Here is a 15,451-nt window from a genome sequence, read left to right as displayed (position 1 = left end):
GGCGTAGGATCCCATTATAGGGCAAGGGGATCTTGGCAACATCAAAAACAATCTTCTCCGTCCTATGGTTCAGCTCGCCCCCAAATGTGATGGGCAACATGACCTTACCCTTCGGCTGACTCCTCCCCAGGTTGACCCCTTGAAACGTGCCCGTCTCTTCGAGATCTCCATCGGGGATTTGCAACCTCTCGATCACGAAGGGCGAGATCAAGTTCAGACCGGCCCCACCGTCAACTAGCCCTTTCGTCACCTTGAGGTTGCGTATTGTTGGCGAAACCTACAATGTCAACCACCCGACCGCTGTTGTGCGATCAGGGTGATCCTCGGTATCAAAAATGATAGGCGTGTTGGACCACTTTAGTGGCCTCTGGGCTTCGAATGATGGCTCCGCCACAGCGACTTCACGTGCCCACTGCTTCAGTTGGCGGTGAGAGGTGTGCAACGAGGGGCCACCATCGACGCACATGGCGTCCGTAGCTTTCTGGATCTCGTGCTCGCCGGACTCATCGTCCTCATCACGATCATTGTCTCCTCCTTCTTGTCGCAACCCCGAGCAGGCCTCTCTTGTTGATTATCCTTGTCGCGGTGACCTCCTCGACCACCATGCTTCTTTCCGAACCCCTCAGCACAATCCTGGCCCTTCTCCTTGTCACGCCTCTCATACTCGGCTTTCTGCTTCTCTGCAAGCAGCTCAACCTGCCGGCAATTCTGGTGGTCATGGCCCTTGGTGCGATGGATCTTGCAGTACTGCTTGTCGGAGCCTCCTGACTTGTTAGCAGCCGCCAAGGCCCGACAGGCAGCGCACCCGGCATCATCCTTGCCGGGGCCATCAACCTTGCCCTTCTCGGCGGCGCCGGGGTCGCCGGATCCCTCGACGGCGAGAACGGTCTTACCCTTATGCTTCCTATTGCGGCGTCGGCCCTTCTTTGTCGGGGCGACATCGTCTTCGTCTGTGGAGTCGGTTTCCGTGCCGGCATCTTCACCAGGGTACTTCCTTCCTTCTTCAGCCCGAGCACATCTATCAGCCAGAACATAAAGCTCGACTACATCCTTAACCTTGTTCATCGCCAGCTCCTCACGCATCTTGCGGTTGCGCACATTCTGATGGAATGCACTGATGACAGCGGCGGGATGAACATGTGGGATGTTGTACTGCACACGGCTGAACCTTTGAATGTACTTGTGCAGGGTTTCGCCGTCCTTCCGGGGGATGACATGCAAATCACTCGCCTGGCCAGGAGCTTGGTGGCCTCCGGTAAAGGCGCCAACAAACTCGTGGAACAGATTCGACCAAGAAGAAATGGAATCCACTGGCAAGTGCATCAACCATGACATGACATTGGGCTTAAGTGCCAACGGGAAGTAGGCAAGCACCTTGTCGTCGCGAGCCCCGGCAACTTGCATCGAGATAGTGTAGATGCTGAGGAACTCCGGCGGATGAGTCTTGCCGTTGTACTTCTCTCCAACCTTGGGCTTGAATGTGCGGTGGGTGGGCCACTAGAACTGCCGCTGCTCACGGGTAAAGGCTGGACAACCCACCTTGTAAGGTAGGTCACCGGAACCTCCCGACGCTGGCCAGTCCACAGAGGGCCCTGCACGCCTATCTGACTGATGGCGCGTTTCCCGCCGCTGCTCGATAGTGGTCCGAGCGTCCTCCTGAGCTCGTTCCCGTAGAACTTGACGTTGGTCGCAACGGGCTCGCGGGTCAGACTACGCCGTGGAAACGTTGTCGTGGGCATCGGCCCGACGAGCCGGCGACTACTGTTGTGGGCGTGGGAGTGCACCATCGTCGCAGCGTCTCCGGTCCTTTCACCGCCGGCGTGTACCGGCTCGACAGAGCGCCGACACGTAGGTCCCGCTGGTCGCGGTTCATCTTTATTGGCGAAGCTGATGAGGCTCCTAATGGTGTCTCTCCACACATCGAGCTTCTCCGCAGTAGGAGGGAAGTCGAGGAGCAGTTGCACACGCACCAATGCTTCCGCTGGCGTGGGTGGCGGCGAAAGCTGCATGGACCGTGACGTGCTCCGACTTCTAACCACGTTAGAAGGAGCTCTATCACGGTCCCGCAGTCCCACGCCATTTCCGCCAGCGTCTGGGTGCGCATGCTGGCCCGGTGCGTCTTGAGAGGGACGCAAGGGGCTCTTCCCGCGGCGGCGCCCGGGGGCACTGACGTCGCGGCATTGCTCGTCACGCACGACCTGGGAAGGTCGCGGCGCGGGCACCGGCTGGGGCGTCCTGGAGGTTGCCGCCGCTCGTGGGCAGCACGACGCCGCCCCTGGACCCAGTGGCGTGCGGCTCGTTGTCTTGGGCAAAAACGACGCCGCTCACCTGGCTCAAGTTGCCAGAGTGTCGTGGATGCTCGTACGCCATGCCTCGGCCACCATTGTCACGCCCAAGATGCGACCCTATCCTAAAGGAACACGAAGGTCCCACCAAGGATAGAAGCGCATCTTGAAGACGCTTTTGCAAGGTGGATATCATTACATCAACATTACAGAATGTTTGGGGATACATACAAGGCATACCAATGCCGCTAGAATACATCAATACATCATACATAAGCTCAACATCCGACTACGGATGAAACATAAACAGTAACTCAAACGACATCCACCCTGCTAGCCCAGGCTGCCGACCTGGAACCTATCCCCTGATCGAAGAAGAAGCAGAAGAACTCCAAAACAAGTAACATCGCTCTCGCGTCATGATCATCGCAAAACCTGTACCTGCAACTGGTGTTGTAGTAATCTGTGAGCCACGAGGACTCAGCAATCCCATTACCATGGGTATCAAGACTAGCAAAGCTTAAAGGGTATGGAAAGGATAAGTGGTGAGGTTGCAGCAGCGACTAAGCATGTATGGTGGCTAACTTACGCAAATAAGAGCGAGAAGAGAAGCAAAGGAACGGTCGTGAAACTAGCAATGATCAAGAAGTGATCCTGAACTCCTACTTACGGCAAACATTACCCATAAACCGTGTTCACTTCCCGGACTCCGCCGAGAAGAGACCATCACCGCTACACACACGGTTGATGCGTTTTAATTAAGGTCAAGTGTCAAGTTCTCTACAACCGGATATTAACAAATTCCCATCTGCCACATAACCGCGGGCACGGCTTTCGAAAGATAATACCCTGCAGGGGTGTCCCAACTTAGCCCATTATAAGCTCTCATGGTCAACGAAGGATATTCCTTCTCCCGGGAAGACCCGATCAGTCTCGGAATCCCGGTTACAAGACATTTCGACGATGGTAAAACAAAACCAGCAAAGCCGCCCGATGTGCCGACAATCCCGATAGGAGCTGCACATATCTCGTTCTCAGGGCAACACCGGATAAGCGAAGCGTACAAGTACCGACGTAACCCAAGTTGCCAAGGGATGGTCCCACACGGTGCTCTAATTTGGACCAACACTCCGAGGAGCACTGGCCCGGGGGGGGGGGTATAATAAGATGACCCTCGAGAGCGCGACTCCCAAGGGAAAAATGCTAGGTGAGGCAAATGTAAAACCAAGGTTGGGCCTTGCTGGAAGAGTTTTATTCAAAGCGAACTATCAAGGGGGTCCCATAAATCACCCAACCGTGTAAGGAACGCAAACTCCAGGAACATAACACCGGTATGACGGAAACTAGGGCGGCAAGAGTGGAACAAAACACCAGGCATAAGGCCGAGCCTTCCACCCTTTACCAAGTATATAGATGCATTAATAATATAAGAGATATTGTGATATCCCAACATAAACATAATTCAACATGGAGCAATCTTCATCTTCACCTGCAACTAACAACGCTATAAGAGGGGCTGAGCAAAGCGGTAACATAGCCAAACAACGGTTTGCTAGGAATGGTGACAAAGGTTAGAGGTTCATGGCAATTTGGGAGGCTTGAGGAGCAAGTGATGAGGTAGCGCAGCAAAGCGATAGAACGAAGCAACTAGCATAGCAATGATAGTAATGAGATCCAAGGTGACGGTCATCTTGCCTGAAATCCCGCTAGGAAGAAGAACGAGTCCATGAAGAAGATGAAGCCACGAAGACGAACGAATCCTCACGATCGCAACGACACGGGAACTATCGAAAAGAAGCACACAACATGGTAAACACACCACACATAAACAAGGCATGATGCTCAACCAAGTATGATGCATGACAAGGCGATATGAAGCTACTCATGACGAGAGATGATGCATACAAGAGCAACACATCAAGGCAAGTTTAAATGAGGCCGGAAACAATAAATAACAATTTCGGTAAGTCCTCATATGCAATTTTCGAAATTGGTCCAGAACTGAATAAACATTAAGTTGAAGTTGTTAAACAGCAAGTTAAGATGCACCACGATGATCTACACGAAAATCTAGTCAAGTTACATATAAAGTTCATTAGATTCGGAGCTACGGCCTAGAAGATATGAGCAAAACAAGTTAAACATGGCATTGATGCAAAATGGATGCAAACATCAAGCAAACACCTCAAAACAAGGATACAACATGATAATATGAAACTACATGCAAATGTAAACAAGTTACATATAGAGCATGCTCGAAACGGAGCAACGGTGCAACACATACACTCCAAACAAGACATAGCAACAATCTGCCCAAAACAGCAACAAGGCATAGTGCAAGCATCAAAACAATATGCTACAATAACTGAACATGAAAACAAAAGGCATGGACATGATGTACAGGTAAAGCACAACAAAACGTGAACACTGAGCTATCTCCAGAAATCACTAGAACATGCTCAAAAGGACCTGGCCAGATTGCAAATAATAACAGGTTCACAGACTTAGCAGAATTACTGGACATGACAGGAATAACATCAGGTAGCAATGTTCGGAGCACAAAATCAACATGCTACATGAACTTAATATGGAAAAAAGACATGGAATGGATCTACTAAATTCCTATGACAAAAGTCCCTTACTGACCATAAGCTAAAAAGGCACATAAGATATGATGGCAACCATGTAAACATAGCAAGTTTCGTTAACAGGTTTCAGACCTAGCAGAAAACAGAGCATGGCAGAAACAATAATATGAAGGCATATTTGTGAGTTTGATGCAGTCACCACAAAGCAATTCATGACAAAACAAGCATACCTACAGCAAGACGGCATGCTAATGAAGCTATCCATGGCAAGAACAAGTACATAGCATGTATGAAACAACTACAATAAGCTTGGCAAAATTCAATAACACGTAAACAATCTGCCAGAAATATTTTATAGCAAAAGTAGAGCAAGATTGAGTCATGCTATGGCACTCCATAATTGCAAACAAGGGCAGGAATGGATCAATTACAACAATATCTACAAAACATCCTTACTGAACATCTCCAAAATATGCATGGATATCTCGGTAGCCACATGGATACATAGCAACAAAATATCAGCAGTCCCAGACTTGGAGAAATCACCGAGTCCCTGAAATCAGAAACATTACGGAGCCTAGTTTGCATGCTTGTGCTAGTCACCACAGAGATCAAAAAAATACATGGCATACACCTCTGTAAATACGGCATGGCATAGAACAAAACACATGTAGAGCTCATGCTCATAAGATGCAGAGATTAAATGCAACAAAAATAACAAATCACCAAGTTCTGATAAGTAACAGCAGATAACAGCAACTAGCACTCTTGCAACAATAATCTGGGCATCAAGATGGACTCAAATTAACATGGCACAATGGAAAAAAATGAAGAGCATCACGAGACGAACAATTTGACATATTACACGCGCGAAACGGAGCTATATGCAAAGAGTTATGATGCGATGAACATGGCAAGATATTGTAACAGAAAATGACTTGAGAGGATTTCGAGAGAGGGGAAAAGTCAACCTCCGGTGTTGACTGGATCGGGATATGGATCGGGGCGCACGGCGGCTGAAGCTTCTCCGGCGAGGGGCCGACCGGAGTTGGGGAAGATCCGGCGGCGGAGGGAGTCGGGGCCGGAGGAGTGGGTCGGCGGGGAGGCAGCACCTGCGGCGACGAGGTCCGGCGGGCGCGGGGGCTCGGGCGCCCGCGGGAGGCGGCGACCCGGGGGCAAGGCAGACGGGCGGACGGCGGGCGAACGGGGCACGGCGGCGGCGGGACCCGCGTGCGCGGGCGGTGGGAGGCGAGGGCGCGCTCGGGCGGCGGCGTCGGCGCACGGGCCGGGCGGGCCAGACGGCGGAGGCGGCGGGGAGTGCCACATGGCGGGCGGCCACTGCCCCGGGGCGGCGGCGCGAAGCGTCCGTTGGCGGGCGGACATGTCCGGCGCGGAGAGGAGAAGATTTTTAGGGTTTGGACTGTGGGATTTCGGGGGGAGTGCATATTTATAGGTAGAGGGAGCTAGGAGAGTCCAAACGGGGTGCGGTTTTCGCCCACGCGATCGTGATCGAACGACCGAGACCATGGCGGAGACTTAGAGGGGTTTTGGGGCTGTTTGAAGAGGGTTTTGCTGCAACACCCAAACGGACTTTGCAGTTACCCGGTTAACCATTGGAGCACCAAACGACCTCCAAATGGAACGAAACTTGACCGGTGGTCTCCCGGTGGTATACCAAGGCCACTTGACAAGCCTCGGTCCATTCCGAGAACATTCCACACCCGCTCACGATAAGAAACTAGAGGAGTGCGCCGGAGGAGATAGGAGTGCCGGATTGCAAAACGGACAACGGGGAAAATGCTCGGATGCATGAGACAAACACGTATGCAAATGCAATGCACATGATGACATGATATGAAATGCAGATGATGACATGGCAAAAGGCAACACGCAAACAGATGACAAGGCAAGGACGGCGAATAACTGGCAGACACCTGGCGCATCGGATCCGGGGCGTTACAACCATCCACGGCCACCCCGTTGCCCGCCCGTGCTGGTACGGGCGGTTCGGATCTAGACGAACCGATCGCTGTGATCGCCTTCTTCTTGGGAGCCATGGCAATGAAGAAGTCGATGCACTAGCTTCTAGACTAGATTTTCACAACCTCAGCGCCCCTACCCTGGCGCGCCAAAGATGTCGGGGAAAACGACACCTATAGGATCCCGGGGAATCCCTTCTACGGTTGGCGGGGCGTGGAGCTGCACAAAGAGCAGGTCTAAAAGATAAGCGCGAGGGAATTTTTACCCAGCTTCGGTCCTCAAACGATGCGTAAAACCCTAGTCCCCCTTGTCTGTGTTTATTTAGTGTTCTTGAGCTCTTGAACTAGCTGCGGTGCATGCCCAGTCCAAAAAGTCCGAATCCTTCCACAGTATGCCCCGGGCCTCCTTTTATATGTCAAAGGGGTCGCTACAGTGGCACACATGAGATGGAAAGTGTCTACAGTGTACATGTCTATCACCTGGCACCGTAGGACAAACACATTTAATGCGCTACCAACATGCCCTCTTACTTTATCAGGTACGACAACGAAGCTCGTCCCGTCCATCGCCGCCTCGCCTTGCTTCGACGCGCGTCCAAGCTGGCGAGGCATGCAGCGCCATGCTGGCTGGCTGGTTGCTAAGCTGGTGCGGTGGCAGCGTCTTCACGAAGATCTGCATGCCACCACGCAGGTGCTTGACTGGTTGGCCTAGAAGTTGCATGCTGCCATGCAGGCGCTTGCCTAGTTGGCGGGCTGGTTGCCACATCGGAACGGGCGTGGGGCAGCGAAACGTTGGCGGGTGCGAGCCTGGCCTCACCCCGCAGAAGCCCCCGGCAAGGGTCTTGCCGGGGTCTCACGGGCGTCCCCAGCAAGGATCTTGCCGGGGGTCTTCGTCTGTCCCCGGTAAGGGTCTTGCCGGGGGTCTTCACCTGTCCCCGGCAAGGCTCTTGCCGGGGGCCTTCGCCTTCTGGTTTCTCTCTAGATTCGCAGGCCTTTGGTCTTCACAAAGATCTGCATGCCACCACGCAGGCGCCCCCGTGTTGGGGAACGTAGTATTTCAAAATTTTCCTACGATCACGCAAGATCCATTTAGGAGAAGCATAGTAACGAGCGGGGAGAGTGTGTTCACGTACCCTCGTAGACCAAAAGCGGAAGCGTTTAGTAACGCGGTTGATGTAGTCGAACGTCTTCGTGATCCCACCGATCAAGTACTCAACGCACGGCACCTCCGCGATCTGCACACGTTCAGCTCGGTGACGTCCCTCGAACTCTAGATCCAGCTGAGGTCGAGGGAGAGTTTTGCCAGCACGACGACAATGTGACCGAGGTGGAAAACTGTGGAGGGGGGCACCGTAGACGGCTAAAGATCAACTTGTGTGTCTATGGGGTGCCCCCCTCCCCCGTATATAAAGGAGGGGAGGAGGAGTCCGGCCGCCCACAAGGGGCGCGCCAAGGGGGGAGGAATCCTACTCCTAGTAGGAGTAGCTTTCCCCCTTTCGTAGTCCAAGTAGGAGAACGGGGGAAGGAGGAGGAGGAGAGAAGGAAGCAGGGGGGCGCCGCCCCTTCCCCTTGTCCAATTCGGATTGGGGCAAGGGGGGCACGCGCCACCTCCTGGCCAGCCCTCTCTCTTCTCCACTAAGGCCCATGAGGCTCAATAGATTCCGGGGGGGGGGGGGGGTGTTCCGGTAACCCCCGGTACTCCGAAATTTATCCGATACGACCCGAACCATTCTGGTCTCCGAATATAGCCTTCCAATATATGAATCTTTATGTATCGACCATTTCGAGACTCCTCGTCATGTCCGTGATCTCATCCAGGACTCCGAACAACCTTTGGTACATCAAATCACATAAACTCATAATACCAACCGTCATCGAACGTTAAGCGTGCGGACCCTACGGGTTCGAGAACTATGTAGACATGACCGAGACACATCTCTGGTCAATAACCAATAGCGGAACCTGGATGCTCATATTGGCTCCTACATATCCTACGAAGATCTTTATCGATAAAACCGTATAACAACATACATTGTTCCCTTTGTCATCGGTATGTTACTTGCCCGAGATTTAATCGTCGATATCATCATACCTAGTTCAATCTCATTACCGGCAAGTTTCTTTACTCATTCCGTAATGCATCATCCTGCAACTAACTTATTAGTCACATTGCTTGGAAGGCTTATAGTGATGTGTATTACCGAGAGGGCCTAGAGATACCTCTGCGACAATCAGAGTGACAGATCCTAATCTCGATCTATGCCAACTCAACAAACACCATCAGAGACACCTGTAGAGCATCTTTATAATCACCCAGTTACGTTATGATGTTTGACAGCACACTAAGTGTTCCTCCGGTATTCGGGAGTTGCATAATCTCATAGTCATTGGAACATGTATAAGTCATGAAGAAATCAATAGCAATAAACCAAACGATCATAGTGCTAAGCTAACGGATGGGTCTTATCCATCACATCATTCTCTAATGATGTGATCCCGTTCATCAAATGACAACACATGTCTATGGCTAGGAAACTTAACCATCTTTGATTAATGAGCTAGTCTAGTAGAGGCATACTAGGGACACTCTGTTTGTCTATGTATTCACACATGTACTAAGTTTCCAATTAATACAATTCTAGCATGAATAATAAAAATTTATCATGATATAAGGAAATATAAATAACAACTTTATTATTGCCTCTAGGGCATATTTCCTTCAGTCTCCCACTTGCACTAGAGTCAATAATCTAGTTCACATCGCCATGTGATTTATGTCACATCCCTAGCTTCTAGTGCTTCCTAGTGTTTCCACCTTGCTTGCATCATGTTTAACTTTCATGGAAATTCTAAATGGGGATGTTCAAACCCTAGCACCAAATGAATTCAACTAGGTTCAAATAAAAAAATATTTTCAATGAACCCAAAATGCCCTGCAGAAAAGTTCATCATTTTTGAATTGGCTAAAAACCTCTTCCAAAAATGGTGCACATATTTCTCGGACATTCTGGATTTTTGAATTAATCCATATTGTATTTGAATTGGGGCATTTAAATTCTATAAATAGTTGAAATGTTCTAATAATGGTGAAACTAGTTGAGGGCTCTTGCAAATAATTTCAAAAGTGCCCACAAATATTTTCAGCATTTTACAAAATGGTTTGGTATTTTATTACTAAATCAAAACAGATAAAAGAATAGAAAAACAGAAACAAAATTAGAAAAGGGTAGATACTCACCTGGCCACCTATAGCAGCAACCCAGCAGGCAGGGCCAGCCCACTGGCCCCTCTGCCAGTCATCCTCCACCTCCTCCCAGTGAGCGGGAGGGCGCGTGCTCGCCGCGCGCTGGCACACGCACGGCCACCTCCTGCTTCTACAGATGCAGCAGAGGCTCCTGAAGCCACCACGCACCCACCCCCGACCCCCTCGCCTCTTGCTCATCCTCGTCCCCTCCTCTAGCCCCCTCTCTCTTGCAGCTAAGCGCCACCCGGGCGTAGCCGTCGCAGCCGCTCGTTGCCCGCGCGCCCACCGCCGTCGTTTTGCCTCGCCGTCATGCCCAGAACCTCCGCCATCCTCCGCCACATCTCCACGTCGAGTTCCACAAGCTCGGACGGCTTGTGAAGCCGCCATCATCGCCATCTTCGTCCTCGGATGCCCGAGATCGCCGTCGCCGCTCCGTCGTCTCCAGCACCTCCTCAAGCCCGCTAAGACCGCCATCCGACGCACTGTGAGCCCCTGAGTTTTTCCCCTCTAACCCCGCACCCATTTGCTTGATGTAGCATCGTTCCCCGCCATGCCAAAGCTCGCCACCGCCGGCAATGGCGCCGCCGTGGCTAGAGCCCACCAACGCCGCGTCTGAGGGCATCACCGTGCTCAGCGCAGCTCTACGAGCACAGATCACCCGCTCGCTGCTCCTGGCATGCCCTGAAACACCGAACCCGAGCTCGGCCAAGCTCCGGCCGCCGCTAACGCTCGTCGCCAGCCACTTTCCGGCCACCCCGGCATCACCCGCCACCACCACTAGAAGCGCCGCAACGCCAAGAACCCGTAGAGTCCTCCCGCGCACCAAACCGTCGTCGGAGTAGCGATTCCGGCGTGCCTCCGCCGTCTGTCAAAGTCACCAGCGGCTAATCCTCGGCCGCGCCGACGTGGCCGCGTGATTAGTGCTAATCACTGGTAGCTAACCACCCCACAGCCACTGACAGTGGGCCCCGCAGCGAGTCAAACCATGATTCAACACGGGATTAGCGCCTCTGTCTCTGACCAGTGGGCCCAACAAGTCATGTTTGACCTGGACCGGGTCAGTTGACCCGCTGACATCACTATTGACCTTGCTGACGCCATAAAGCTTTTCTGGCATTTTCAATAACTAGGAAATTCCAGAAAATAGTTAAAACTTCTAAAAATCATAGAAAATAATCTATAACTCAGATTGAAAAGATTTATATATGTAAAATGTTAAAAAAATCCAAGAATCTGTTTGTGGCATTTTCATGCATGTTTGAACAACTTACAGCCACTGTTTTTGACAATTTGAATAAATGGCATTTTAAATGTCCCATGTGGAGTTTGAATTTGAACCTAGTGTTCAAACCAACTCCATTTAAATTGTTGCTAGTTGCATGAGCTCAAATCAAAGCATATTGCCATGTCACATTCATGCATCATATTGTTGCGTCACATTGATTGTGTTTCTTCTCTATTGCCGGTATTAGTCCACTCTCAGTAGACGTTGTTCCGACGATGAGTTCGATGACACCGATGAAGAGATATAATATCTTCAGAAGTGCCAGGCAAGCAAAACCCTCTGGTTCATTCCGATACAATCCCACTCTCTCGCTCCTGCTCTCTTCTACTGCATTAGGACAACAACGATTCAACTGTTACATGCTGCGGTAGTTGAACCCCTTTCCTCTGCATGACCTGTCACTGCCACAGTAAATTGATGAAACCCACTAGCATGAGTAGGAGTTGTTTGAGCCCTGTTGTGCCAACTCATTCATGCTTGTTTGTCATGCCTGCTATTGCTTATAGTTGTGTCAGGTCTGATTCATTGGGGATGAATTGGAAAGTTGTGAACATGTCCTACTGTTCAAAGCTAAGCGTGTGAACACAATTTGGTAAAGGTAGCGATGAGAGGCCATGTAGGAGTACATGGTGGGTTGTCCCATTAAAACCATCCTCAGGAACTGAGTTCTGTGTTTGTGATCCATGAACAACTAATACCACACATTGGGCTCCGGGCACTCCAAGCTCTCTCAACTTATTAACCAACCTGATCTCTGTCCGGGAGTTGCAACTAGTTTCTGGTGTTTGTAGGTAGTGCTAGTAGTCTACCAAGTGGCACCCGGTACATGTGGGCTTGGGACAGACTAGGTGCAGTGGCACGGTGTACCAAGCGTCGCCCGTTTGGTGGGCTTGGGAACCTTGCTTACATCGTTTGGGGCCGTGAGCGACACCCCGGCCGGATCTCCTTGCGGCTGGAACCCGAATAGGCGATAAACCTGGACTAGAGACTTGTGTGGTTAGTCAGGTCATGGCCGACTCCCTCGCCAGGCTTCCGCTTTAAGGTTGCCGAGATACACGACGTGTACATGGTGGTAACTGGCGAGAGCGTGTGTGAAGAAGTACACCCCTGCAGGGTTAACATCATCTATTCGAATAGCCGCGCCCGCGGTAAAGGACTTCTGGGTTGCCTGTACAGTTCATAGATAACTTGAAGTGGATACTCTAAAATGCGCGAGATAAGCGTGAGTGCTATGGATGGCGTTCTCGTAGGGAGACGGGAGCTGATCCATAGTCGTGTATTGATTTGGTGAATATGTGGACTCGTGTGCGCCACCTCAAAAGAGTTACTTGCAGTCGTAGTTCAGGATAGCCACTGAGTCAAAGCTGGCTTGCTGCTGTTAAACTCCACCACCCCCTTAGTTGATACTGATGCATATGTAGATAGTTCTGATGTAAGTCTTGATGGGTACATTTGTACTCACGTTTGCTTAATTTATGTTTTTGCAGATAGACTTCAGTCTCACTAGTAGTTCCGCGTGGAATTCGACGTTTAGGTTGTTACCTCAGCTACGATCTTGTGCCCTCGGCAGGGTCTTGTAGATAGTCAGGCTTCTCAGCCTTTTTCATTTATAGTTGTCTATACTCAGACAAGTTAAGCTTCCGCATGTGCTTATTGCTTGTATGACTTGAATGCTAGATCATCAGAACCATGTTTGTAATATCTGGCTCCTCGGAGCCTAATGAATAAATACTTTGAGTCATAGAGTTTTATTGTGATGCCATGTTGTATTTGTTCATATCGAGCATATTGTGTGTATGTTATTGAAATGCTTGGTATGTGTGGGATCCGACTAACTAGTTGTTCATTCTTGGTAGCCTCTCTTACTAGTAAATGTCTCCTAGTGCTTCCACTGAGCCATGGTAGCCTGCTACTGCTCCGGAACACTTAGGCTGGCCGGCATGTGTCCTTCTTTGTTCCATTGTCTATTCCTTTGGGGAAATGTCACGCGGTGTCTACCAGAGTCCTGTTAGCCTACTACAGCCCGGATTCTCTGGAGTCCTGTTAGCCCAGCTGCTACATCCCGGATTCACTCGCTGATGACCGACACGTTCGTTGCGGGGTCATGTATGCCTGTCCCTGTAAGTTAGTGCCACTTTGGGTTTACGACTAGTCATGTCGGCCTGGGTTCTTTGTCATATGGATGCTAGCGACACTATCATATACGTGAGCCAAAATGCGCAAACGGTCCCGGGCCAGGTAAGGTGGCACCCGTGGGAATACCGTGCGTGAGGCCGCAAAGTGATATGATGTGTTACATGCTAGATCGGTGTGACTTAGGATCGAGGTCCTGACAGCTTTGGTATCAGAGCCTGACTGCCTGTAGGATTACCAAGCCAAACTGGTCGAAGTTGAGTCTAGAAATGCTTTAGTTATATAAGGGAATTGATTGTGGAAGGGAACGTAAGGCTCTTTTTACTCCTTTCCCTTATGCCCTTCTGATCCGAGTCATCCTATCTTTCCTACGGGGTTAAGGAATTAGGCTTCTCATCTTTCTATCAGGATCACATGTTACTAATCCGTAGACTTATAGCAATGATGGATTCAAGTCCCAGTTCAGCTCCTACTACTTTGGTGTGTTCATAGCCGGCCTCAGAACCTTGATATTGTGATGTTGAGCGGTTATGCCACCATTTTGCAGGATGTCTCAAATCTTTTTGAGCATTTACAGCCGTTATGCTGTCCGAGTCATCCCAGATTTCTAAATAGTCTTGATGCATTTGCAACCCCCTTCTTCCGTTCCGGATGTTCCTTTGGGCCAGATTAACCACACTAACTAGTGCGTCGAGGTACTCTATTGCCACGACATATATGTTGCAACTATTATTATGACTCTAGGTGTCTTAGAGAATCACGTACTAATCTAGCCATGTTTTGTGTTCCCAGTGTGATGATTCTGGCCGTCATTCTTGAAAGCATCCCGTGATGCCATTTAGTTGGTAGGCATTCTATTCCTGGGTTTTTGAACCCGAGATTCACTCTACTTATCTCGTGTTGATAGTGTTTGCTAGTTCCTCTAGGATATTAGTAACCTTGTGATAGTCTTTGAGGTCCATGGTATATCATTCTTCCAAATACCATGGATCAATGTGGCAGAAGTTCTTTGAACCAAAAGATCACAATAGGAGTGCTCTTGATGTGTTCTTGATTCTATATTGTGAACCTGCCAGTCCTACCTTTCTGCATGGGTTATCCGGAAGAAACATGTTGAATCATGCTAACCGATGCATCTACAACTTAAAGAAATTATATGTTCCTCTGAGTTGTCCCTTTATAGTTGTATTCTGACCCTCTTGTATCAATTGTTGGTCAAGAATAGTTGTGCATTCATGTTATCGATGCCTATTATTCTTGTGGTCCGTCATGCCATTCTATTCCAGAATGACTAGGAGAAACAAACTCCAGTACCTTGTCCATTTCTAGGATTGGGTCAAAGCAGTTGTATTCCGCAGATCAAAATGCCAATCCAGCTTTTGTTCTATTCTACCCTAGAGCATTACACTCTTTATGTCAAGAAAGTCATAGGAATTGCACACCATCTTATGAATTCTTAGTGCAGTGATACTTCTCGCCATCATCGTTCATTCTTTGGTGTTATTGTAACCGGAATACCGACAATGAATTGTGATGTGTGAAATCAATACCCCTAGCGACCCCGTTGCTTGGTAGTTAATGGACAATACTCTCATTCTTAGTGTGCTGGTTATTGAGTCATCATCCTAAGAATGATCATGCTACCTAGTCCATATTTCCTGGTGCACTCTTCGATCAATGAGTTAGGATTGTGTCAATATCTCGCTCTTTTGATCATATCGTCTTGCCCTGAAAAGCAAGATTGTTCTCGAGTTTAATAACATATCGGTGGTTCGTGATTTTTGGAATATCTTCTTGAAAGTATCACCAGGTTGTCCCCTGACTGCTATGTTGAGCTCGTGATCTAGTTGGGTTCTTGTAAACCACCCATTCTCCAAGATTCTGTGTTGGATACCCTGAACTAGTTGGTTGAGCTAAACAACAACTTGGGGAGTTGG

Source organism: Triticum aestivum, chromosome 4D, assembly GCF_018294505.1.
Source record: "Triticum aestivum cultivar Chinese Spring chromosome 4D, IWGSC CS RefSeq v2.1, whole genome shotgun sequence".
Lineage (NCBI taxonomy): Eukaryota > Viridiplantae > Streptophyta > Magnoliopsida > Poales > Poaceae > Triticum > Triticum aestivum.
The sequence above is the reverse complement of the archived record's forward strand: the minus strand, read 5'-3'. Positions refer to the sequence as shown.